At 42.7% G+C, this 26,112-nt stretch overlaps 1 protein-coding gene across 4 annotated transcripts in view; it reads right to left on the reverse strand.

Annotated features, from left to right (window-relative positions):
• Positions 1–26,112, reverse strand: part of ZBTB20 (zinc finger and BTB domain containing 20) — a 626,502-nt gene that overhangs the window by 57,513 nt on the left and 542,877 nt on the right. For all 4 annotated transcript variants that reach the window (XM_030533280.1, XM_030533289.1, XM_030533273.1 and 1 more), the window contains one exon: positions 22,258–22,342. The gene's annotated coding sequence lies outside the window, so the exon portion shown is untranslated. The remainder of the gene's footprint in view (positions 1–22,257; positions 22,343–26,112) is intronic.

Here is a 26,112-nt window from a genome sequence, read left to right on the forward strand (position 1 = left end):
TATTTTAAATAAGTTAACGTATTAACTGTCTCAACACAGGATTTCTTAAGTATGTCTAAAATGTACAGATGACAGCTTAAGCTGCCATGTTAGGATCTGGCTTTCAAACACTCTGTACATCTGGTAGGAAAGGTTGGATTCAGAATTTGAGTGCAGACTCATTTGTAATGAATTGTATGTGCTACTTTTCACTTCTCTCCTGAAAGTGTGTATAGTGTGGCTCAGACAGAATGACTGCTGAATACCAGTAGCAGGTAAAGTGATCCCTGTTGCATATGGCATAGTGCATTAGTAAGAATTAAATAATCGTAAATATTATTTTAATTGTTCTTATTCCAGTATTTGCCAGTCTCAATCACTTGGGGTTTATTGGAGTTCAGTATTTAGCTCTCTCCTGGGCATATTAAGGGATATTTGTCCAGTTATTTCAAAAGGCTTTGAGAAAAACTGAAGGCAGTTGCCTCTCCTGTTAGATAAGTGCTGCTAATGTAGGAGTTCTGTTTTCTGAGTACTAAAAACACCATTTCCAACTCCTTAGTTTCTTCTCCTTTGACAGCAGAAGTTACTACGTAGAATGGTTTAGATACGTTTTTGCTGAAACTTACAGCAGTCTTCCAGGTACTCAGAGAGTGGCGCAGGAACACTGGCTTTGGGTGAGTAACAGCTACTGCAATCCTTTGCCTTTCCAGGAAGGTGGCATTGTAGGAAATGGTGTAAGTGTGTTGGTTTTGTGGGGCTCACAAATACTCCATTCTCATATCAGCAAAAAGCTCTGAGGGGAATGGTGATGGATCGGCTGTTAGGGAAGCTCATACCTTCCCTGTGCCAGCAGAAATCACCGCAGAGAATGATGTCGGTGAGTGGGGCTGTGGTGGAGCACTCAGCTACTTTGATCCCTGCCTCTTCCAGCAGGAGGCACTATAGAGAATGATGCGGAAGTGCTGACTGTAGGAGGCTCACAGCTATTTTAGTTCCAATCAAACTTCACAATTTGCTCTAATGAAGAGTGTTGGCAGAAGTTCAAAGCTACTCCAGGTCTTAACTCTCCCGGCACGTGACTCTAAAAATGATGTAGAAGTGTTAACTATGGAGAAGCAAAAAGTTGTCTTGGTTCCAGTCTTTCCCAGCAGAAGTAACTGAGAAATAGAGTAGGAGTGCTAATTGTGTTCACAGCTACTTCGGTCTCACACAGCATAGTGGAGACAGTGTGGGGAATGGTGTAAGGAGTGCTGACCAAGGTCCACTGTCAAAGCTCCTGCAGACTCAGCCTCTCCAGGCCAATTCCACTGACACAGATGCATCAACTCAGTGAATCTGGGAGACTTCAAGAGACCCAGAATTAGCAGCAATCTCCACTCCTGATAACCCAAGTGCTCTCTTTGAGAGGCGGAAGAGAGCAGGAGAATGGCTGTACTCAGCCAGCATTGATTTCTCCAGCCTTTTGTCTGTGTCTGCTTTCTGTCTCGTTTGGAGGTGGTTACTGTTACTACAAGTGGCATGAATCATGTCTCTGTTAAAAAACAGAGCTTCACTTGTCTTACATAACCCCTGGTAACTGAATGTCTAATAATAGCAAACCATTTCCAGGTAGGGAATCTGTCTACCTACCAGACACACACACACACTCCCAGTGCTCTCACTACAGGGAGGGAGTAAAGGTGATTTTTTTAAAATTCTGAATTACAGGAGCTGGTGATTATTGTTTTAAAATGCAGCACATATATTAAACACCTCAGGAATGTGCAACACTTCCTGCAAAAACAGAGCACCCAGACGGAGCAACGAGAAACCCAGCCAATGCCTCTGAGCTTGAGACGAGTTTGAGCTGCAAAGTTCATTTGGATCCTGATCTGAAAGCCTGACTGTCTCTGCATCTGTGGTCCTTCTTTACTCTACCCCGGAAGGCACCTTCTGAAATAATTCATTACTGTATCATTCTGGGGGAGGTGAATTAAAATAGCAAATATATCACTTTGAAACAATATTAATAGCATGTTTCAGGGGTATTTCAAAAAACCAAATGCTAGAAACTCGGGATATTCACAAGTCTTCAACACCAATCTTATTTCTGAACTTCCCCAAATCCTCCACACACCCACATAAAATAGCAAAATAGGAGAACCTCACCAAGAGCCTGATCCAAAGCCCACTGAAGTCACTGAGAGTTGTTCCACAGACTTATATATTGAGTTTTGGATCTAACTCCAAATGACATAAGAAACTTAAATCTGCCCTTTGAAAGTATGGGTTCAACTGTATGAAATGCCACCTCTCCCCCACCCTCCTTTCAGCCTACATCAGGTACACAGGGATCCCTGCTGTGTGTCAGGACAGATTTAGGGTAGATCCTTGTACCTTGGGATTTTAATGAAACGTGAATTTCATTAGCTTGAGAATTAAGAGATCTGCAATCTAAACTTACAACTAGGTAGGATAGGCTTTTCGTTAAAGCCCATCGTTTGGGATTTGGCACATCTGTTCTTTCCCAGCTTCTGATACATGGTTAAGTTGCTTAGTCGCTCTGTGCCTCAGTTTCCCCACATGTAAAATTGGGGTATTAAGACAAACCTCATTCCTAGAGTATTCTGAGACTAAATTAATTAATGTTTGTTCAGCACCTTTAGATCTTCAGAGTAAGGGGTTGATAGACATTCAAAGTATTATTGTACCTCAAAAGTAGCTATCAGAAAGGCAGTGGACAATTATCTAGTGTGAATGAGATCTCACAGAAATTATAAACATTCAGACTAAAACTAAAAAATCCCTATTGCCATTTTATGTTTTGCAGGATATTGTACCATCTGTACTTTTCCTTAATGGGACAAAACTTAGCATCTGATTTGCCATAATGGAGCACACAATGGGGTCCATCAAATTCAATATCCAGCCTCCGGTAGTGATAAATACTTGATATTTCAAAGGAAGCCATAAATGCAGCCATAATACACTGCACTTAGATTGTAAGCTCATTGAGGCAGGGTCTGTCTTTCTATTCTGTGTTTGTACAGCACCTAGCACCCTGAGTCTTGGTCTGTGACTAGGGCTCCTAGGCACTGTAGTAATACAGATAATACACAGTAATAACAACAATAATGGCTTATTAATAACAGCCCAGACTTTGAATACTGTGTGCAGTTCTGGTCATCCCACCTCAAAAAAGACACATTAGAATTGGGAAAAGTACAGAAAACGGCAACACAAATGATTAGGAGCATGCAATAGATTCCATACAAGGAGAGATTAAAAAGACTGGGACTGTTCAGCTTAGAAAAGAGATGACTGAGGAGAAATATAATAGAAGTTGATAAAATCATAAATCATGTAAACAAAATGCATAAAGAAGTGTTATTTACTCCTCCGTATAACACAAGAACCAGGGTTCACTCAATAAAATTAATAGGCAGCAGGTTTAAAACAAACAGAGGAAGTACTTCACACAATGCACAGTCAGCGTGTGGATGTCATTACCAGGGGATGTTGTAAAAGCCAACACTATAACTGGATTAAAAAAAGAAGTAAATACATTCATGGAGGTTAGGTCCATTAATGACCACAAGCCAAGATGGTCAGGGATGCAGCCACATGCTCTGGGTGTCCCTAGGCCTCTAGCTGCCTGATGCTGTAGCGGACAATAGGGGATGGATCACTTGATGATTGGCCTGTTCTGTTCATTCCCTTTGTAGAATCTGGCACTTGCCACTGTCAGAAGACTGGATACTGGCCTAGATGGACCACTGGGCTGACCTGGTATGGCCATTCTTATGTTCTTATTGCATAATGATGCTCACAGAGAACAAATTCCTCCTGACCTCTGCAGTTATCAGTTTTCACCCTGACACAGGACATTAGTTTATTCTGCATTTCCAAAATAAAGTCAGATCCTGATCATCCCAAACTGCTATATTGTAACAAATTTAAGATGCGTTTGAGCAACTAATTTTGGAAGTGGAGTTGGATCTGGACTTTCCTAAAGTTCACGGCTGTTCAGATCTGGGCATTCAGTTTATCCTTATTCCTGCTGTGTATAGGGTTGCCAACTCTCCAGGATTGGCCTGAAGTCTCCTGGAATTGACATCCGTCTCCTGGTGACTAATGAAAGCAATCCAGGAGATTTTAACAGGCTATTTTAAGAAAATGACATTATATCATGCTGAAAAAAAAAAATCTCCTGGAACAGCTTCAGTCAGAGTTGACAGCCCTAGCTGCGTACTGTGGGCATACAGTAAGTGGTCAACTTGATTGAGGCCTAGTGGAAAATGGTCGATTACAACTGTTATTTCCCATCTTAACGTTTTCCTTAGCCATGACTATGTTTCCACATCAGGGGATTTTGGTTCTATTCCAAGTTATGATCGTGGCTCACTGTATGACTATGGGAAAAGCACTTCTTCTCTCCGGAGGTAATGCTACCTACCTGCTTTGGGACCTATGGATTATGTATGGTATAGCAAGTATTATTATTATGAAAACAAAGTGGTTCTAAGTTATCAAAAGCATCTGAAATTAGAGATGAGCCTGAACCCAAACTTACGTTGAGATGTCTGAAATTTAGATATGGTTCAAGAAATTCCACTGGACCAGTATCTCTTAGAAATATTTTATGCAACAAATACTTTTATTTTTCACTTGATGACAAAAAGAAGACCAAATGTATTGTGTATCCAAAGATCCTTGCTGGTCTGAAACAAGAAATTTCAGACTAAAGGGTTTTAACAAAGGTCTGAAGGCACATGAAAAAAGCTGCTTAGAATTGCAGGCAAAAACATCACACTAGCATTGTCAGGCAATGCTACAATATCTAGCAGTGCCACTGAGTCCAGTGTTTGCTCAAGCACATTAGCACCAGGGGAGATGAAGGAAAGAGGAGCAGGCTTTTCTCTTTCAGTCTTTGGCTGTGCACTGGTTCTGCAGAGTCAGCCTGTCATGAACAGATAGCTAAGGGTTAATGTCTCTTTCACCTATAAAGGGTTAACAAACAGTGACCTGCAAACACCTGACCAGAGGACCAATCAGGAGACAAAATACTTTCAAATCTCGTGGAGGGAAGCCTTTGTTTGTGGGTTTTGGGTTTGGCTTTGTTCTCTCTGGGTCCTGGACGGGACTAGAGGTGCAACCAGGTTTCTGCCAATCTCCCTGCTACAGTCTCTTATCTATTCAGAATTGTAAGTAAGAAAAGGCGGTCATAGTCTTTTAATTTGTTTTTTTTTTCTATTTGCGTACGTGTACTTGCTGGAAGTAGCTTAAATTGTGTTTCTGCTGGAGAAAGTTTCTTTCTATTGTTTATAGTTGAAAGACCCTGTAACTTTTTACCATCTAAAGTGCAGAGATAAACCTTTTACTTTTTTTTTCTTTCTTTTTTATTAAAAGTTTTGCTTTTAAGACCTGTTTGATTTTTTTCTCCTAGTTAAGCTTCAAGGGAATTGGTGAGGAGAAGGGAAGGATAAATTTTCTCTTTGTCTTAGATTCACGCAGCTTGAATCTGTACGGTCTCTGGGTGAGGGGGAAGGTAACACTCCTCTCGGTGTGGTGATTCAAGAAGCTGAATCAGGTGATCTCCTAGTGTTCCCAGGGCGGGAAGGAGCTGGGAGGAAGAAGGGAATGGTTTATTTCCCTTTGTTGTGAGACTCAAGGAATTTGGGTCTTGGAACTCCCAGGGAAGGTTTTTGGGGACCAGAGTCTATCAGGCGCTCTACTCTAAGTCCTGATTGGTGGCAGCCTATCAGATCTAAGCTCGTAATTAAGCTTAGGGGAATTCATGCTAGTACCCATATTTTGGACACTAAGGTCCAGAATTGGGAATTATACTTGACACAGCCAAAACCAGGCTAGTTGCTCTGTGCATGTGTGTGTGTGTACCTGCACAACCTTTAGAGCCCACTGCATGTTTTCGGTAGCACTGATGCATACTACAGCTACTAAAGGAATGAACTCACTGTTCCTAGGGACGACTAAATCCTTCCTCCCTGTACAAAGCTGAAGTAAATGTACAAGTTTCTCTACTAAAGTTGTGGGGAGGTGGGGGGGGGCAGAGGGATGGAATCTTCTCTCTTAGGCTGCTACTTCAGCCCTTGGTCTGCAGTAGCTTCTACAGCTATTTCCCCTTCTCCCTAACCCACAGCCCCACCCCCCACACCTTTGTTTAACCATGGATCTTCCTGCCATGCCCTTGCCCCTGTCCTCATTCCTTCATGCTATCATGGATGGTAGACCAGCAGAAGGCAGCCCTGCAGTATGCAAGCAGTTCAGAGACATTTCCTGTGAAAACTCTTTGAAGCCTGTTCTCCTCTTCTCTAAGCTGCAGATCCATTTCCAAACTAGATCTCCACTACTGCCTATTACATGTCCTATATACTAGTGAAAAGAAGCCAGGATTTGGGCCTAGCAAAACACCACTAAAGTGGCTCGCTAAACTTTGTAGTCCAGGAATGGTGTGGACAGTGTCAGCTCCTGGACAGATATGGATCTGTGAGGAGCATTCAGGATGGAACCCAGTGCTAGTTCAGGATTCATTCAGAAAAGAAAGGTGGTTTATTTCACCTCTTAAAAAACTACAGAGCAGCCTTCCCTTAAAAGGTGGAGATGTGGTGAGGACTGATGGAAGCTAATCAGTAAAGACAGACTCACTTTCAGGTAGAAATGGCCAACCAAATTCTGCCCTCAGCTACAACCATGCAACCTTGTTAATAGGCTTGGATGGGTGTAATTGAGATAAAAATTTGGGCCAGTACCTTCATTTGTAGTAAAAAATAAAATGAATACAAATAGTGCCTTGCTGCACCAGGCTTCACTGTAAAAACTCCAAGGAGCCAAGCAAGTAAAAATTCTCCCAAATCATGCTGGGCTGTAACTGCAAATGACTTGTATTATGCAGATATCATCACAGGACTGTGTTAGTGCCCTGAGGCAAGGAGTGTGGCTTTTCTGCAGGGACTGAAAGTAACTTTCCTTCACTGGCTAGTGACCCCAAGTCAGGCGGTAACACATTCAGGTCTTGGTCACTGTGCTACTGTGTGAAAGTTAGAGAGAAAGATGCAGGAAAGAATCTTATAGAAGCCAGAACTTGGACATGAATTTCTGACTCTATAACACTAATTTAGGAATAACAGAGTTCATCTCTTAATTGCTGATCATAGCATGATGTCCAGGTCATATTCTCCTCCTAGATAGCTTGGCACACAGTTTCTAGTGCATCTTGACAATTTTTCTTTGGACTGAAGTTAGTGCGGAAAATTGTCACGAGCAGCATAGTGAAGGGTTAAACCAAAGTTAGACTCAAGTTTACAAATTTATCTGAACTGGCTTCAAGTAGACATGAAACCCCAATGCATCTGGAAAATGGAACTAGCCATAGACTAGTCTCAAGAACATTTTTCGCTTGGGAGTTGCATAAGCAATGAAAAAAAGCATATAAACAACTTCCCATACCATGTTTTTGGTCACTTGTAATGACGCATTACAAAGTAAACCAGCTAAATATTCGCAACTGTGCCTCACGCCAGATGACAACATGTATTATATAACAGCAATCCCTGACAGAGAGCGATTTAATGTAAAAGATTAGGACACAGCGCATACCCAGGGGTAAATACTCTCTGTGTGTGAGGCTTGGCGGCAAGCTTTGTTTCCTTCTCAAAAACCCCAAATCCATTCTATAAGCCAGAATAGCGAGGGGTCTCACTTTGTTGTTGTAGCAAATTAAAACAATATGACTTGTTGCATCCAGTGCTTTGAAGGGGAGTTTAACTGAAATGGATGTCAGCTTTGGGTTGTTTGTTTTTTTAAAAAAGCTAATTTAACACATTTTAGTTTAAAAATGGATTTTAAGCAAAAAACAACTCCTTCAAAGATATATCACTTGCTTGGGCTGGCTCTATCTTCTGAGAGACTGTGGGCCAGATTTGCCCCTTGCAGGGTCTACATCAAGAGCAAACCCACAGAAATGAGCTGTCATAAATCAGAGCAATATTGTCCATCTATCTAAGGTAGTATAAGACTATGTCTACACTGCCGCTGCAGCCATGCTGCTGTAAGGTATACAGCAGGGATTGCCTACCCCAGTACACAGTTTAGCCGCTCTATTGCTAACAAAATAAAACCACCTCCAACGAAGGGTGGTAGCTTTGTTGGTGGGAGAGCGTCTCCTGCCGACAAAGCACTGTCCACACTGGCGCTTTTTGTTGTTAAAACGTCTGTTGGTAAGGCTGTGTTTATTTCACCCCGCCGAGTGACAAAAGTTTTAACAAGAAAAGCGCAGTGTAGACATAGCTGAAGTGTTAGAGGAATCAAGCCATGTGTGCGTCCCTCTCCAGTTCTTTCAAGTAACTGAACTAATGAAATCAAACTGAGAAGCACGGAGAACGCCCATTACGAGTGTAAGCACAGCGAAGCATTGTAGGTGAAGGCGGATAGAAGGCTAGAATGAAGCAAAACATGCTACTGAAGGAAAGGAGTCTGCATCTTCTCTGGGGCAACTTTTGAGGTTAAAATCAGTGAGACTTTCCCCACTGGAATTGCTGGGTGATGTGCTTAAGGTTGGTCTACATTGGGGATTTTTGCATTGATGCTGGTACATTGGTGTAACTACATAGGTACAAAAAGCACCGGCGAAGCCATACCCTTAGGCATAAGGAACTTATGAGGATCAGAGGAAACTGATTCTCCAATCCAGTGTCTGTAACTGTCAGAAGTCCAGTTGAACTTGGACCTCCAGATTTTCTAGGATAAGCGACTCCCTGGTTTGGTAATACTGGGTTTTCCTAGAGGATGACCCTGCTTGCTAGAAACTGCAGCACTGGGTTACTTCTAAAGAAATGGCTCATCTTACAGTAGCAAGGGCTCAGGTTTGTGTAAACTGTTTTGAGATTTCACCTGAAATCAACTAGGTATGCAACTCATGTAGATCACCTCTGTAGGAGGGGAATATTAATATAGCTTCTGAACTTGCCACTTCATTTACAACAAAGTCCGGACTGCATCCACTCTTCTCATCTGCCTTCTCTGGTGGCCCTAGAGCACAAACACCCTTTCCCCCGACCCTAATATTTAACCACCACTCATCAGAAAGATTCTAAGCTAAACTCTCCTCCCACTTACAAGGGTACATCTCCTGTTGATTTCAGTGGCAGTTGCATCCATGTAAATACGAACAGAATTTGGCCCTCTGTTTTTTCCCAAGGAAGACTAATGATCAAATAATTTTGTCACATCTCTGTTTGCACTTTCACAGTCTGGTTACATTGATTTGTGTCTCATAAGTAGACGTTTCCTTTGTTGGTTACAAATCAATGTTATAGACCAAGGCTGCCTGCACATTTCCCCCTCTCCCCTTTTTGTTTGTGTGAAAAAACAAAGTGTGGTTTCAGTTCTGCTTGCTTTATACATGTGAACTTTCTTAACCAATGATACATTTAAAAAAAACCCCTGAAATTCCAGCTCTCCCTTCAAAAACAGGAAATGTCTTTCCTTACACTTTTAATTACTGGGATGCTTTATGTATGATAAACACCTTTATCAGTCCGGTCCTGCCACTGCTTTGTTAACCTAGTTATAATCCTCTCCTTCAGACATCACAATATTTCCCATAGTAGCCCACTGTGATATCACAGACAGCTATGACTTCATGGTATGAGTAACGAAAAAGTAGGCAAAGGTTATAGTCTGCAGCAGGATTGAGCTGCCACACAAATCTCCCGAGAGGAAAAAAAGAAAAAGGATTTTCAGTTGGCTATAGAGCGGCAATGAGATTTCTGACTAGTGTATAAAAATACAACACTGAAGATAGCTGGGTATTTTATTACAAGTGGATAAGCATAAAAAAGAAAAGGATAAACAAGAAAACAGACTCATCAATCGGAATGTACTAAGCAAAGGAAGCTACAGGTGAAAATGCAGAGCAGCACAGTTTGATTCACTTACATTAAAAGAGCTATGCACAACATCCTTTTTTCCACCTCAAAAAGACCCAATCAATTTTAATTTACCTACTGTGAAATAGTTTAGGTATGTCTTAAAGTTCTACTGGTTTGATAGAAAATACATGGCTGCCAGTAAATAGCAGCTAGGAAGGAGAACTGGCAGAAGAAAAGGTTTAAAGAACAGAAGATCAAAAAGAAATAATCAAAAATCTGTTTTTAAAATAAAAAATGAGTCTTACATTGTTTTCATCATCATCCAATAGAATGTTCATCAATCAAAAGGAACTATGATCTAGTGGTTAAAGTACAGGACAGGGAGTCAGGAGATGTGCATTCTGTTCCCAGCTCTGCCGCTCAGGCATTGCATGGCCCCTGTCATTCTCCTCAGTTTTCCCATCTGGAAAATCAGGATAATACTATAGTGACATTCATTAATGTTGATAAAATTTCCTGAGCTGCTTCTATGGAAGGAATTGTAGAGAGAAGTGAGAGAAGGACGGAGGAGATGCTAAACACCCCCTCACCCCCAAATCCACCACAAATCAGAATCCATAATACTAATTGCCTCTTGGGAAATAGGAAAGGAAATCAGACCACCTCCTGACTGGATGTCATCTTTTTGGAAGATTCTCATATTACAGTGATGGGTGTGGTACAAAAACCTAGACAGCGTAAATACATAAAATAGGTTAGAGAGACAGAGATAAATAGAGATATGGAGAGAGACAGGGATTTCCCACCCCACCTTGCACAGGCCTAAATAACAACAGAAGATGTAAGGCAGACAACAATCAAGCCCACAGAAACTAATCTATCAATCAAGTATTTCTATAGAGCCTGTCAGTGTAGTAACTAACTGCTGAACAGGCATATTGGATTTGCATGGTGCTGGCCGTCATGAACTTTATAAAGGTTCTGCTCTTCATGCTTCATGTTTTGAGAAGTTTTGCTTGTGTTATCTGTTGGCTTGTTTTAAACCAATTTCAATTATGATAGCAGGGGCTAAAGCAAAACTGGTATCTGAACAGGGTTGCCAGGCGTCTGGTTTTTGAATGCCCGGTGGAAAAGGGACCCTGGCAGCTCCAGTCAGCACTAAAAGTCCGGTCGATGGTGCAGCAGGACTAAGACAGGCTCCCTGCCTGCCCTTACTGTGTATGGCTCTCGGAGGTGGCCGATATGTCTGACTCCTAGGTGCAGGGGCTGCCCAGCTGGGAACTGCGGCCAATGGGAGCTGCGGGAGTGGTGCTTGCAAGCGTAGCCAGCACATAGAGCCCACTGGCTGCTCCGCCTAGGAGCTGGACATGCCATCTGCTTCTGGGAGCTGCCTGAGGTAAGCACCACCCTTCCGGAGCCCACACCCTAAATCCCCTCTCAGACCCCAACCCCTGCCCCAGGCTGGAACCTCCTCCTGCATCCTAATTCCCTCCCACAGCCCTCACCCTCTCCCCTGCCCCAGCCCTGAGCCCCCTCCTGCACTCCAAACCCCTCATCCCCAGCCCCACCCCGGAGGCCACACATCCCCCTGCACCACAATCCCCTGCCCCAGCCCTTAGCTCACCCCTGCACTCCAAACCCCTCGGACCCAGCCTGGAGCCCCTCCTGCACCCCAAAGCCATCATCCCCAGCCCCACCCCATAGGCCATGTCCCCAGCCAAAACCTTCACCCCCTCCCGCACCCCAAGCCCCTGCCCCAGCCCAGAGCCTCCTCATTCACCCTGAACCCCTCATTTCTGGCCCCATCTGGAGCCTGGAGCCAGCACCCATTCCCACACTCCAACACCCTGCCCCAGCCCGGTGAAAGTGAGGGAGGGTGGTGGAGAGTGAGAGAGGGAGGGAGGAGGCATGGAGTGAGCAGGGGTGGGAACTCAGATGGGTCAGGGCAGGGGTGGGGCCTTGGGTAAGGGGTGGTGTACGAGGTGTTCAGTTCTGTGCAATTAGAAATGTGGCCACCTTATATCTGAATCCAAACATCTTCAAAGTTCAGACATATATGGATATGGGGTTTTGATTCCATCCATTGTTTATATAGGTAGAGGTCAGCCATCTGGGTTCACCTCCTCTAGAAGTTCAGGATGGGGAAGAAATCTGGAGCTCACATTTTGCTACAGATCCCATGTCATTTTAAAGTTACTCTCCTGAGGGGCCCCTACCCTGGATGTGCGAGATAGGACACTTATCCTTACATTACAAACAGTTACACTTGCTTGACTTCAGTGGGAGTGTATGGCAAGCAGAATGCAAGTTTTTGATATACATGGGGAAAAATGGTGTAAAACCCAGTCCATGGGAGTTGGTTCAGGACATAAGTGTATCTGAGCCATTAACTAACAGTGACCATAACAACAGCCACACCGGGGGAGGGGGCTGTCATATCAAAAGTTCAGTGAGAAACGTAAGGAAGTGGAATTTAAACAAGAGAGTTACAGTCAGAAGTGGCCTGAAGGAAAAATTAAGTTCAGATCCATAGAAACAGCATGGAGGTTGCCAAAGAATCTTTTATAAGCACCCCAGATGGTGGCCATAGTCCAAAGCAAACATAGAGAGGAAAAAGTCAAGAAAAATTTGCACCATTAAAAAATTGAGCAATCACATCACAAAGGCAGTGAAGTACAGTAATACAGTCTCTATATGACTCAGAGGTGACATCACCTGGAATGCTACATTCATTTCTGGGCACTTCCTCGTCAGAGTGATTGGAGAGTTCAGAGAAAAGCCACATAAATGATCCAGGTGCTGGAAGGACTGACTTATTAGCTAACATTAATAGCTCAATCTGTATAGACTGGCTAAGTGACGATGATTAAGAGAGGGGAGAGACACGATAACAGATAACAGTATGCAGTTGAAAGGTATAAGAATACCAAAAAAGGAGAAGAGTTACATAGAACAGTACAAAAGGTATAGACATAAGATTAAGAGTTGGAAAATTTAGGCTGACAGCAAAATATATTAGGCTGTGGAATAGCCTCTTAAGGAAAGAGACAGAAGCCCCCCTTGCCTGAAACTTTAAAATTAGACTGGAAAAAGCACTAGAGATGTGATGCAGAGAACAATCCTGCACTGGATCCTGGGAGATGTGCTAGGAAGGATTTGATATTGACAGTTTTTCCAGTTCCATGATTCTAAGGTACAGGAGTTTTTTCTGGCTCAAAAAAACAAACAAAAAAACCCTCTTCTGTTTTAAAAATATGGAAACTTGTGAAACAAACGTCAGCAGACAAAATGATGAATAGTTAGAAGGAGACTAAATTAATGCCCAGTGGATACTCCATTAAATTAGTCCCAGATGGCACTGTAAAGAGACAGCTGAAATGGCCTTTTTAAACTCAGGTGATACAGTGAGGAGAGACTGATTAGTCGAGCAGGGTAATGGCTGAGGTGAATGGAGAGATACACTTATGGAACAAGGATCAGATATAATAACTATGGGTGGGGGTAAGTGATTCCACAGGGGGCAAATGACCTTCTGAATTGGGGCTAGGTGGCCCACAGAGGGGATAACTTGTGATATTACAATCAGCAGAGATTTATAACTCTGCAAACCTGGCCCTGCAAAGAAAGGGCTAGATCTTGCTCCATTGAAGTCAAAACTCCCAGTGACATCAAGAGGAGCAGGAGCAGGCTGTCACAATAGAGGGGCTCAATCTACATCAGTAATGCTTCTCTAGCTCTGAACATTATATTTAGGCTTGTGAAGGGAAAAAGCAACTCTTTCCCTAACTGAGCACTAAAATGCCACGCAGTGCTATACACACATACAGAGAGAAAAATCATAATGCCGTTCAGGTGGGGGAGTGGAGGGAGGGCAGACATATGAAAGTGATCAGATGAAATGCTACTGTCAATTCCCATTCATAAGCACTCTAGAATCAGGGAATGGAGGCTGGATAACCACCAGCCAAACCTGAGATGTACAAGTTACTGCACAAAGATAAACCAAACCAGATCCTGTGCGATTTCAACCGCAGTGCAACTAGCTCTGAACTCCCCTACCTAACTGGACAGTAAGGAATTCAGGTGGGGTGGAGGAGGGGAAATAAACTTTTCTTTACTGAAAGTTTGAAATCACAGGCTCAGCAAGACACTGGCTTTTCACTGCATTTGGCCCTATCATCAGATGGAAAAATAGGAGCATCAGCATGTTATCTGAATGACATTTGCTTTTCTTTTTATATTTCTTTTAATTAATTTTTAGGGTAAAAACTCCTCTCTGGGCAAGAGAATGAAGTGATGAACCCAGGAACTGAAGCCTCTTTTTTTGGCCTACAAAGGAAGTGCTCCACAGAATGCTCAGTTTACTTCTGCAGATTCCAATACCTTATTATTTTAGTGGAGGAGGAGAGAATCTGGGAAATGTTAGCTCTCATGAAAGTGAAAGGCTAAAAATGCTGGCTAATGCTAGGCATGTTAAGCTCAACCACTTTTAAAGGGTCTCTCACAGAACTCTGCCAATGCACCTGCCACTGGCCTGCTATTACAGCCCTGTGCTCTCCACCCAGTACTTCCACTATAGGTCAGCAACCTGCAGTTTCCCTGTCTACTTCTGTTCTGGCCCTCCTCCACAGCTCTGCCAGTGCACTTCCTTCCTATCTCTTAGCATTCTCTGCAGTTCCAGTCCTAGACCTCTTGAGCAGGCCTGCCAACCATGGGATGGTTTTATGATGTGAACAGAAACCCCAACAGGGATTAGGCTGAGTTACCACCAAACTCAATTTTAACTGTGACCTAAACTAGTGGAGGTCTCTTTTTTGGGGGGGGGGCTCATATACTAGCTCCAGAGGGTTCCTTCCCTCAACTCCACCTATAGGATTATGGTCCAGCATATAATACATCATTAGAGAATTAAAGTGCTGTGCAGTAGTACTGACATGTGATGCTAGACATGTGTGCAAGAACGCTCCCTTGTGGTCCATGCTTTGTAGCTTTCTGCTGTCCCCTGCCAACTAACCCCATGTACCTGTTCAGATATACAGTAGGGACACTTGTAGCTCTCATTAAAAGAATTGGAGGGAATCCCTGCTGAGCCTGAGAAAATACTAGGAAAGACATGCAGGCACATGATACTGTGAGGTATTACAATAAAGTGGGCTTGATTCTGTGTCAAACAAGGCTGATTGCCTCTGCATGTGCTTTCCAACTGATTATGCATGTTGGTATCTTGATCTTCATATTTAGAAGCTACATGTGATACTTCATTGCTTACCATATCTTCTGCAGGCACTGTGCTCAAAAACCTAAGCAACACCATAAAAAACCTTCTGCATAGTCAACAGATGAGGCATTTCTGGCAGTATTCTAGCTAAGATACTATTTAAGTAGGTATTTGAGAAATGCAATGTTTAATCACAGCCCTCTCTCCACATGTGCAAACTAATTAAAAAAGTTAAATCCACAAGTCTCTCTCTCTCTCTCTCTCTCTCTCTATATATATATGGGGATATTTTTCTTACACCAGGGTTCTGTTCAGCCTGCCCATCCCTGCAATCCTTGCCCTAGGGCACTGCTGTTGTGACTGAGAGCTGAGAGCTTTTCTAAACACTCAAGCAGAGAATTACAAAACTCACTAGTGACCGTAACTGTTTGAAAATAATGTAATTTTTATCACTTTGACAGTATTTACAACTCCCTAAACCATAAAATGTTTTTCAATTTTATTTGCTAAAGTTTATAAAAATGAGCCTACCCAAAAACACTAGGCACATATATAAATTAAACCTAAAACAAATACATATACAAAGAAGGGTCTGAATCTGCCCACTATTGCCATTAAAATGTTCCCAGGCCACAGAAACCAAATCCCTCTCTCCCTCTATTCACTCATCCTCCCCTCAATTCAGCCTCTCCGAAAAAGCCTGGGAAAATAGATAGGTCTTTCTATTGAAAGTCAACAAACTTTTGCTCTCCCAGACCAAGAGAGGAAAATTAATGTCAGAGCTGATCATCCACCAGTGAGACACTGAACACTGCAAGGGAATGACAGGCCAAGCATCCCAGTCATTTGTTAAGTGAAAGCAAAAGGAGAGAAGCCATTGCTAAATGGGTAGGACCCAAGCCATAAAGGCCCTTACTAGGTCAAAAAGCAAGATCAAGAATTACACCTGGAAATGATCTGGAAGCCAGTGCAATCTCCGGAGCACTCGCATGACATGCTTCATATTGGAAACATTATTATGTAAGAAAAGAAGTAAGCTGGGCTGTGCACCAGCTGAAGTTTTCAAGTGTCCTTCAGGTGTAGTTCCATGCAGAGCAGATTGGAATAATCCCATCTGATGGTGAGGATGGCACAGATAACCCATGGCAAGGCCCACATCCAGAAAGATCCAGTTGTAACCTCCTTGCCAAATACAGATGGAAGAAGGCACACTTATATGCAGAAGGAATCAAGTTTGCACAAGAACTCCAAGTTCTTGCAAACCTAAGTAATAAAGGGCAGTCAGACTCATGTAGGTCCTAATTTTCAAATATGGTTACCTAACTGGACATCCAAACCTTGTATTTGGGCTCTCCATTAAGGACTTAGTCCCACAATATAGGTATTAACACACCTAACCTCCAATCTGATGTCTGATCCAACACCTCCTGAAGTACAAATTGGGATCTTGAAGATCCTACTCCTGGGGGAATTCCACACCACTGTGTGTGCTCAGAATTCATGTCCCCACAGATTTCTTTGCTTCCCTGCAGAAAATGATGGAGAAGCAAAGGCAAGCTGCAAGAGTGGTCATGCACCCATCCCCAGCAGTGCGGTGGCATGGCTTTGGGTGACCAGAGCAGCTGATGGAGAGGTAAATCACCGTGGGGAGCAGGGCTCATGCAGGTAGTGAGGAGCAGGGCTAGGGATGCCCCGGCTGGTGGATCCTATCCTGTGCTGGGCTCAGCTGTTAGTCCTGGCTTGGCTGGGGTAGGATGGGACTTGTTCTTCTCCTGCAAGGAGCAGCCAGGGCCAAGGCCAAGGCCACCACCAAAAACCTCGCCAACTGTAGGAAGCTGCACTCCAGCCCCCTGCTTCCTGCCCCCATTGCTCCTCAGCCACAGGGGGAGGAGTCACTGTAAAGGGAGCTGCTCCCCTGTCTGCCAAAGCCCCGTGCCTCCAGACCAGCCCTAGACCCAGACCCCCTGTCAAATCTCACCCCACTTCACCCAGAACACAACCACCAATCCCCTGCACCCAACCCCTCCACCCCGCTGAACCTCATCCACTGCATCCAGAGCCCCCTTGCACCCAGCCTCCCGCATTGAGCCCTACTCCCCTACCCTCCCACCAAGCCCCTCCTGCCTGCTTCCGGATCCCCAACCCCTGCACCCAGACCACCCTCTGCTGAGCCCCCTCCAAACTCAAATCCCCACCAGGAATACCCTGATGAGTCCCCTGCACCAAGACCCCCATCCCATGGAGCCCCAACCAGCTGTACCGAGACCCCTACTCCACCAAGCCCCACTCTCCCAGCACCTGGACACCCCTGCTGAGGCCCTCCACCCGTAGATCCTCCCTGACAAGCCCCAACCATTTTCACCTTGACCTTCCCACAGAGTTCCATTCCCCCTGCACCTGGAACCCTGCCCCCCTAGCGAGCCCCTGTGCATCCAGATCCCTCCTCTCCCCAAACCCACTGAGCTGCCTGCACCCAGATTGCCCCACACAGAACCCACACCTGGATCCTCCCGCATTAAATCTCTCCACCCTTGGATCCTTAGCCTGCTTGCCCCACATCTGGATCAAGGGCCAGGGCTGGGGGTGCGTGCGAGACTCTACTCCTCTTGCTTACTATCTTAGTGAACCTGGCACAGGGGGGCAGGGCCATAGAGTGTTTCTGGGGCAGGCCTGGCCCTTGCACTTTGTCAGGGTTGGGTGCAGCCTCATTGCCGAGTCCGTGTTCCAAGGAGGTGCTGCACAATGAACTCCCACCTCCTTGGAGCCAGTAGCCTGTGCTCCCCACTGCCATGCTGGAACCTCCACATTTATGTATTGACAAAATATGCAGAATTTTTTTTGGCACAGAATTTTTAATTTTTTGCCACAGAATTCCCTCAGGAGTAATCAGATCCAAATGCAAAGTTAGGACATTTTATTATGACACCCATGATACTATCAGACTTGGTTGACAATCTTACACAAAGAAGTCTCATTAGACAGAAACAATGCCATACAAGCCTATCCTACAACCACTGTGGGGCAGCTACAAAAATAACTCCAGCAAAGATCTGCACCATCTCTTCCTTGCATTTGACCTCCAGTGCACCGGCAATTTGCATGCATCTACTGCTGGTAGCAACAGATGCTAGAGCAGGAAAACCCAGCTACCAGAGTGGATTAATGGTGCATTAACATGAAAGCCCCAGTTGTGGCTATTTAAATGCTAACAGCCTTAAGCAAGTTATCCAACACACAAACTTATAGTGTGAGCCACTAGAACCTAATTATGAAACATCTGGGGCCAAATTCTGCCCTTTGGATTTGCACAAAGTGATCCTACTGAAGCTAATGGGAGCCCCATGGACCATATGAAAGGCGGTGCCTGGGTCCGGAAAAGGACTATTTTACGTTGAAGTAATGGGTTAATTTTTACCAAAGACTTTTTTAAAATATGCCAAACATCTTTTTTTTTTCATTTTTAAATTAATCATCACCTAAACTCCTGGGTTGGTCAGGCATGCCCTGATTTACATTAGTCTCTAATATCCTTGAAAAACTAGCTAAAGAAAAGCACAGTTTTAAAGCCTGGCATGTTGAATTCATGTCCCATTAAATCTGGCAGATTTTGCCCATGGTTTTCTATTGACCCTGCTGGCAAGTCTCCTTTTGACACTCTTCTGATGCACCTTTTCACATCCGAAGGGCTTTTCATGGTCCAAAGACATTTTCTGACCAGGCAGAGCATATTTTCACCTCCTTCTCACCTCCCAGAACAATATTCCAGGGCGGATCAGGAGGTATGCTATTAAGCCCAAAGCATGACACAGCAACTCTTGCGTTGCTGCTAACAGATCTGTTTGATTTCAAATCTTCTGGGCAGCAGTAGGTAAACACAGATTTTGTTTTAGCAGCTCAGTGACAGTTAAGTGAGCATCTCACCAGGTTGTACACAATAAACCTCCTATAATAGTCATTAAGTTTTGCTTTGGTTTAAATTTTGGCAGACGTGGCCTTAGTCCCAGTGAGATTTTGGTTTCCAGAAAATTTAGAAAACATACTGATTTTCCACTGCCTTGCTCCTTTACACCCACGCAAAATAAGTGGAAAATATTCCCATCGGTGTTGGTGAACACTGATTTCTGGTTTGGTAGCATCATACACCCACTTTGCACTAGCGATAGTAACTACACAAGGTGCAAGGCAGTTAAGAATCAGGCCCATTATGTTCTTTGCTACTTTTTTAGAGATAGGCCCACAAATTGTCAGTGGAGCACGAGGCGTCAGGCACTGAGAGCACAGGAGAAACAGACTCTTTCTGCTCTCAGTTCTGGTACCCAAATCCAGATCCAGCAGTCTGCAGCTGCCCAGAACTGCGACTGCAGTGACAATCCTGCTCAACTCCCATCTGCAGCATGCTCAGTGCGGACAGAATCTTCAGAGATCGAGGCTAACATATCTCTATGGAGCACAGGCAACAGTGATTTTTCAGAGGCTTATAACTTGGCCAAACTTGTACAGATTTTCATCAGGATGCAAAAAGGAAGGCCATCCCACAACCAAATTTCAAGTCCCTACTTCAAAGCATGGGGGTGGTACAGTTTCTCAAAGAAAAAGTCACCAGAATATTTTAACATGGCAAAACACCTTATTTTTTTCCTAGCCTCATTTCTGGACATGGCTCCACAACTTTGGCTGAAATTTTCCAGAACAAGTTGGTCTGAATCAAATATGCAGTATAGAAAATTTCAACCCAAATGTTTAAAATTTGACAAAATAATAAGCAACTGAAAATGCGGTCTTATGATGGGCAATCTTAACAGTTGGCACTGTTACCAGCTGCACCCATAACCCAGAAAAATACCACCCTTCAGACACACACATTGTACAATATATGCATTCACATTTAATGAAGTGCCAGGGGTCTATTTTAACCTTGATTTGTAGGCTTTTAGTAAGGCAACACTCATTAGCGTTAATGTCTGCTGTTAAGAATAATGGGTGGGATTTTCAAAAGCAGTTAGGAGCACCAGTCCCATTTAATTTCAATGAGATTTGTGCACCTATTTCACATAGGCAGTTTTGAAAATCACCCTCATATCCTTTAGTGTAGGTATTTTTATGAATGGATGCATTATAAATTGTACCTGGCTGCTTCATCTCATTTTCCCTTTTCCTTTTCTTTCCTTTTGGCTATCCCTTATTTATCTTTTGTCCTTCTTTAACATTCCACTTATGTTCTGTACTCAGATTTACTTACTTTATGATAATATCCTCTCATCTAAATTTATTTTTTTGCTTTTCTGTCCATGTCTCCCAGGTTTGTCAATTTCATCCATCAGGGTAGCATCTAAGTGCTGGGTCATGATTTTTTTGTTTACCTTTAGCTTGCATTTATTATGACAAACTCTCACAGCCTTGCTCCCACACTCGTAGTTAACTCTTATTTCTTAATCTCCTCAGTTCACACCAAGCACAGGGGGGAATTAAATATCTGTAGAGGCAATGATTGACAGCAAGCACAGCATCTGCATGTGCCAAGATGCTACAGTTTGTACAGTGAGGTGAGACCTTTGTGCCCAATACGCCTTCCTTGATTGTACAGACATTTTAAGTGTGACTGCCGAACATTGTTAGCCCAATGACTCCCTGCATCCTCCTCACTTCCTTTTCCCAGGCTAGCAGCCTGGTACACTGAAGAGAAATCACAGGTTTTCTAATTAGGTTTGTGCCTGTATAGAGGAGAAACCTAAATACAGGCCAGATATGCAATGATCATGAAGAGTGTGCTACACAGATTCCACTGGTATGGACTATCAGACTTTTGCCCATCTGATTAACTTTCCAACTGTTCGCTAATTACTATGATAAACACATAAGGACTGTGGCCTCTCTTGAAAGAAAGAAAGAAAGAAAAAGAAATTTATCAGCAAAAACTCACAAAAAACTCTGAAGTCTTACAATATTTTATCTTCTGTGGTTCAAATATTTCATATATAACAAATCCTCTAGAGGGCACATGAGACCCAGATGGTCCTGTAACCAGCTTGGCAGAGGGAATCCATGCCCACTTCCAAGATGTCAGACTGGAGACTACTGTTCGGGCTATGTGGCTCGGTTCAGTCTTCTTGACTGCTACCTGCATGGATGTTTGGGAGGCATCATGCAACCCACTCCAATGCTATTTCCTCATTGAATCTGTGTCTACCTCTGGCAAAGGGAAGGCATGTCCAGCAATATGAACACTATGTGGCCTGCCCCAAAGGGGTTTTTCTATGCTTAGGATGAGTAGCTGGGGAATCCAGCCAGGATGTGCAGCTGCAACAGGCTGTGAATCTGACCCTATAGATGTAACCTTTCCTCAGGTTTAACTACGATCAGGGGCGTGCCAAGTGCGTGCCTGGGGCGGCCTGCTGGTTGCTGTGAGGGCTGCAGGCAGGCAGCTTTTGGCGGCATGCCTGTGGGAGGTCCACCAGTCCTGCAATTTTAGAGGCAATTCGGCAGCAGGTACGCTGAATCCGCATTACTGGCAGACTTCCCGCAGGCGCACTGCTGAAAGCCGCCTGCCTGCCATGCATGGGGCGGCAAAATACATAGAGCCACCCCTGACTATGATAGGGTGGTCCTTTGGCAGGTCACTTTTCTGCAAAGTGGAGGATAAAAGTTATCTAAGTCTTAGACTGCACTAAATCTCTTGGGAACTATGGTGTCTCAAGTGTTCTGATAGAAGGCAGAAAAACATAGACAGTGAATCTCCTTAGTTTATGAGTGGTTTTATGAGTAGCCTTGGCTTACATAGCTCAGTAGCTCGTGACTACTGCAATAACAAAGAGTTACTTTTTTTGCTATATTTTTGCAAGGTCTCATGGGAAGCTTATTTTGCATACACTGAGAGAGTGTTTGCCTGATAAACTGCACGTACTGTATGTCTGTCTGGCACAAATGAGAGAAATTTGTCCTCTCATTTACAAGAGTCTATTTATAGTGGTACTTACACGATTGACCCATGGACTCATGGTCTTCCTGTTCCCCCCACAAACACTGAAACAGAAGCTTTCACTCTCGCCCAAAGCCCATGACAATTATGCCTCTTTAAGTCCTGCTTCCACTGAGGGTGATCACAGGGACCACAGATGCCTAGGGAAGGTTCTGATGAAACAGATCAGTAATAGCATCTGGCAAGGTGCATGGTCACAGCAGAAATCTACATACCTCATGTTGCTGTGGGGCACCAAAGGTGGAGATCAAGTGTCTTTGAACACATAAGGAATGTGATGTTTGTTGTTACTATCTCCTCCTGAAATATAAAAATTCATGCCCTGCTCAGCACCTCTCAGGATTTGCCTCACAATACTTCGCAAAAGTAGCTTAATAAGCTCTCAAACACTTTGATGAAATCTCAACAGCATAAATCTTTGTCATCTAGTCAGATTCATTCTTTATGTCCATTTTACAAAAAAACATTTACCATATATCTAGAACAGATATCCTTGTGTTAGATTGCATAGGTATGTGCTAAATAAATTTACCATAGGCCTGCATAGTCAACATAGTACAAATCCTAGGGTTTATTCTAATATTTGGAAACACTGTTCATCTTCAAACAGCCACCATTTAAAAAGCTTCAACAAGCTAGAGCAACATTTCCTATTTCTCCTCACAGATACACAATTCCTCCTTAAAAATCACACCTGCCCAAGGCATGGGGGTTCAATCCTGCCCCAGTGACAGGTTTTCTATCTATACAAATTTCACTACTTTAACATCTGATATTTTGCACTGGAAGAAAGGAGAGTTTTGTCCCACTGCGAAGGAGAGGTTCCCAACTTCCTAACTGGATATGCAGCCCTCACTTCTAGCCCTGATCATGCCCAAGAGATCAAAATTAATGTCATGTCATTCACAGGCTATTTTAGGTCATTTATAGGGTTTTGATATTTATTAGTTTGAATATTTTTCTCCCACTGTGCCCTACACTGTAGGATTCATGAACCTAGGGGACCTGAGTTTGCAGATGAAGACAGGTGACAAACTGTTCCAATACGTTAAAAAAACACAACTCAATTTTTCCTCAATATTTTTTCTGTAACATGTATGGCATCTACAGACTATATAAAGGTGTATATATAAAGATAGAGCTGAGTTTGTAGTATTCATTGTGAATACATAAATAAACTCAGGGTATGTCTACACAACAAAAGCAGTGCACAGGCTAGCCTACACCAAATTTGTTTGAATCCAGCTAGCATTAAGTAACAATAACAGAGAAGCCAGCATGGGCTTTAGAGCGACCTAATGAACAAAGTACATAGTACCCAGGGTCTGTGCCAGGCTTGTGTTACCCATGCTGAAGCCTGTGCTACTCTGTCTCTACTGCTACTGTTACCTCTGCTAGTTGGATTCAAGATAGCTTGGGCAGGTTAGCCAATACACAGCCTTTGCTGTGCAAACATACCCTCATTTACCCTTTTTTTTCTGTTTGGGAAGCATTTGTGAGCCAAGTTAAATTTTGCAAACATATTTGTTATTCCTAAGTATTCGCTGACTGACCTGGATGAATGTTTTTCACCCTATCGAATGTTTGTGAACGGTTCACTTTTACCATTCATTATTCATACTGGTTTATTCAAAGGTTAACTAAGTCACATGGAATTATTTCTGCTTCCTGATTTGTTAACCAGGCGGGATAGAAATTGATGATTTTTTTAAAAATTGATTTTTAAAATTTAAATTCAAATATTTAAAATTTAAATAAAGGTTTATTTTATAAAAAATTTTTATAAAATTAAAAAAAATAAACCTATTTAAAATTAAATTTGAAATTATGACAGTTTATGTTAAGGCCTAATCTTACTATATTCTATGAGTCAAACCACTGAGCTGGTTGAAGTCACTGGCTAAGCACTAGAAACAGAGTTTTTTGAAGTGCTAAACCAGCTTTTGTCATTAGTAGCCTTCTCTGCAGGTGCAGCCAGAATATTTTATTAATTTCAGTTTATTCAGCTTGTTCAGTTCAATGGCTAGTTCATTCAAGGTTAAGAAACCAATCAGAGTTGTGAAAGCGGAAAAACATTGTTTTCCTCTTCCAATATTTGACTAAAAACTAGGTGTAAGAGGATGAATTCTATTAGTTCTAAAATCTTGAAGGACATGGTAACTAGAGACCATCAGCTTAACTCAATAACTACAAGTAATACTTCCTTTGTTTAATAAATAAATAAAGTTTTAAATGTAAAACGTGTTTTGATAAACTTTCTGATGATTTTTTTTTCTTATGTATCCAGCTCATTTAAGGAAAAAAATTGCTGGTTTTGTGCATTTTTAATTTAATTAGAATTTCTGTCCAAATAGAGCTTGACACAAATCACAAGTAAAAAATTAATCATCGCCTAGTAAATAAGAAATGAAACATTCACCATTTTCTAACATAATAAAATGGTAAACATCAAGAATAATTACTTGCATATATGTAGACAGTCTATAGATACAGTGTATCTGCCCAGTTAGTAAAGAAAAAAAAGGCATCACCAAATATAATGCAAAGGCTATATTTCGTTGCAAATCATCATGTTTTCAGTAATTCCCAAGCTATGAGAAGCAACCTTTCTTTAGGAAAATAACTAAAAAGTACAAATACAAAATGAGATTAAAATAGATGGTTTAAATCAAGATTTTCCAATTGCTGGTTTAAATCAAGATTAAAGCCAGTGATTTAAATCAATCCAGCCAGATGCTAAGTGAAGATTTTTCACCTGAATATTTGTGAAATGCCAGTAAAAAGAGGCATAAATATAGTCAAATCAAATAGACATTAAAAATGTGAACAAATTTTCACTGACAACTTTTCGCAGTGTCCTGCCAGCTCTAGTACTAAGGTACGTTTAAAGGTGGAGGGATAAGACAACTCATACAAACAACATAAACGCTCACATTTGTAAGCAGTTTTGCTGTAATATATAAAAACCATATACGAATTACATGAGGGGGTGGGATGGAATAAAGGATTTACCAGAGCTCATGTCAGAATTTCTGCATGACTTACCTACTGGTGGCTTCTCTACTTTTGAGCAATGTGGCCATCCCAAACTCATGCCTTTAAAGACTTTATGCTGCACAGCATTGTTATGTACACTTTATCCACACTACATCAATACAAACTGCAATCTACACATTAATTATGTGATTTAGCCTGGCAGTGCATTGTGCTATTACATGGGGATTCAAGTTTGGGTCCACTGACTCCCCTGACCAAGAGAGGCTGGGAGAGATATGGAGGCAGCTGACTTAGCTGCTGGGAGAAATGAACATTGATGTAATTTTCTAGTGAGCCTTCTGGGGATGGTAGAGAACACCATTCCACTCTCATCTGTCAAAGAAAGGATTGTTATGATGTATGGAGTCTGAAGGTGGTGGCAATGGGGAATACATTGTGGGGAGTACAGGGAATTTACAGGGTTCTTCCTCACCCCACTGAAAAAAGTCAATAGATTAATATATGCAATAGCCTATCACCATCTCAAAAGCAAGACCGTTAACTGGCTGCTTTCCTGCAAGCTATGCTTTCACCTTAACTAAATGTATTGAGAAGTGAAATAGTAGTGTATTAGTGGACTAGGCTGCATAGCAATGAAAATGGAAGAGAAGCCATTTGCTTGTTAGCACCACGGACAGAGCAGTCAGCAAAAGGGAATCCCTTTTTGTCTGGGAGAACAAAAACAAAATCAATGTCAAATTTAAATGTGCTTCTTATCAGTCTTATACATTACAACCAGGTTCATTTTTTACACTTACTAAAGAGGGGAAGGGAGGAGAAAAAGTCTAGAAGATAAAATCCCAAAGCTGTCAGCAAGGATTTCTTCTGATCGTGAGAGGTACTGAGCTCCTGCACCACTGACATCAATGGGAGCTGCAGGTGGCTCAGCCTCTCTCAGAGTCAGACACTTAGCTATGTGATTAATTCACTTTGATATGAGTTATAAAACTAAACCCTCTGTGAAATACTTTGAAAATTGCACCTAAGAAGCGGAAGAGAGCAGGACCTTAACATACCTCTCCCTTTCCTTTTGA

Source organism: Gopherus evgoodei, chromosome 1 (assembly GCF_007399415.2).
Source record: "Gopherus evgoodei ecotype Sinaloan lineage chromosome 1, rGopEvg1_v1.p, whole genome shotgun sequence".
In the NCBI taxonomy this organism is placed as follows: domain Eukaryota; kingdom Metazoa; phylum Chordata; order Testudines; family Testudinidae; genus Gopherus; species Gopherus evgoodei.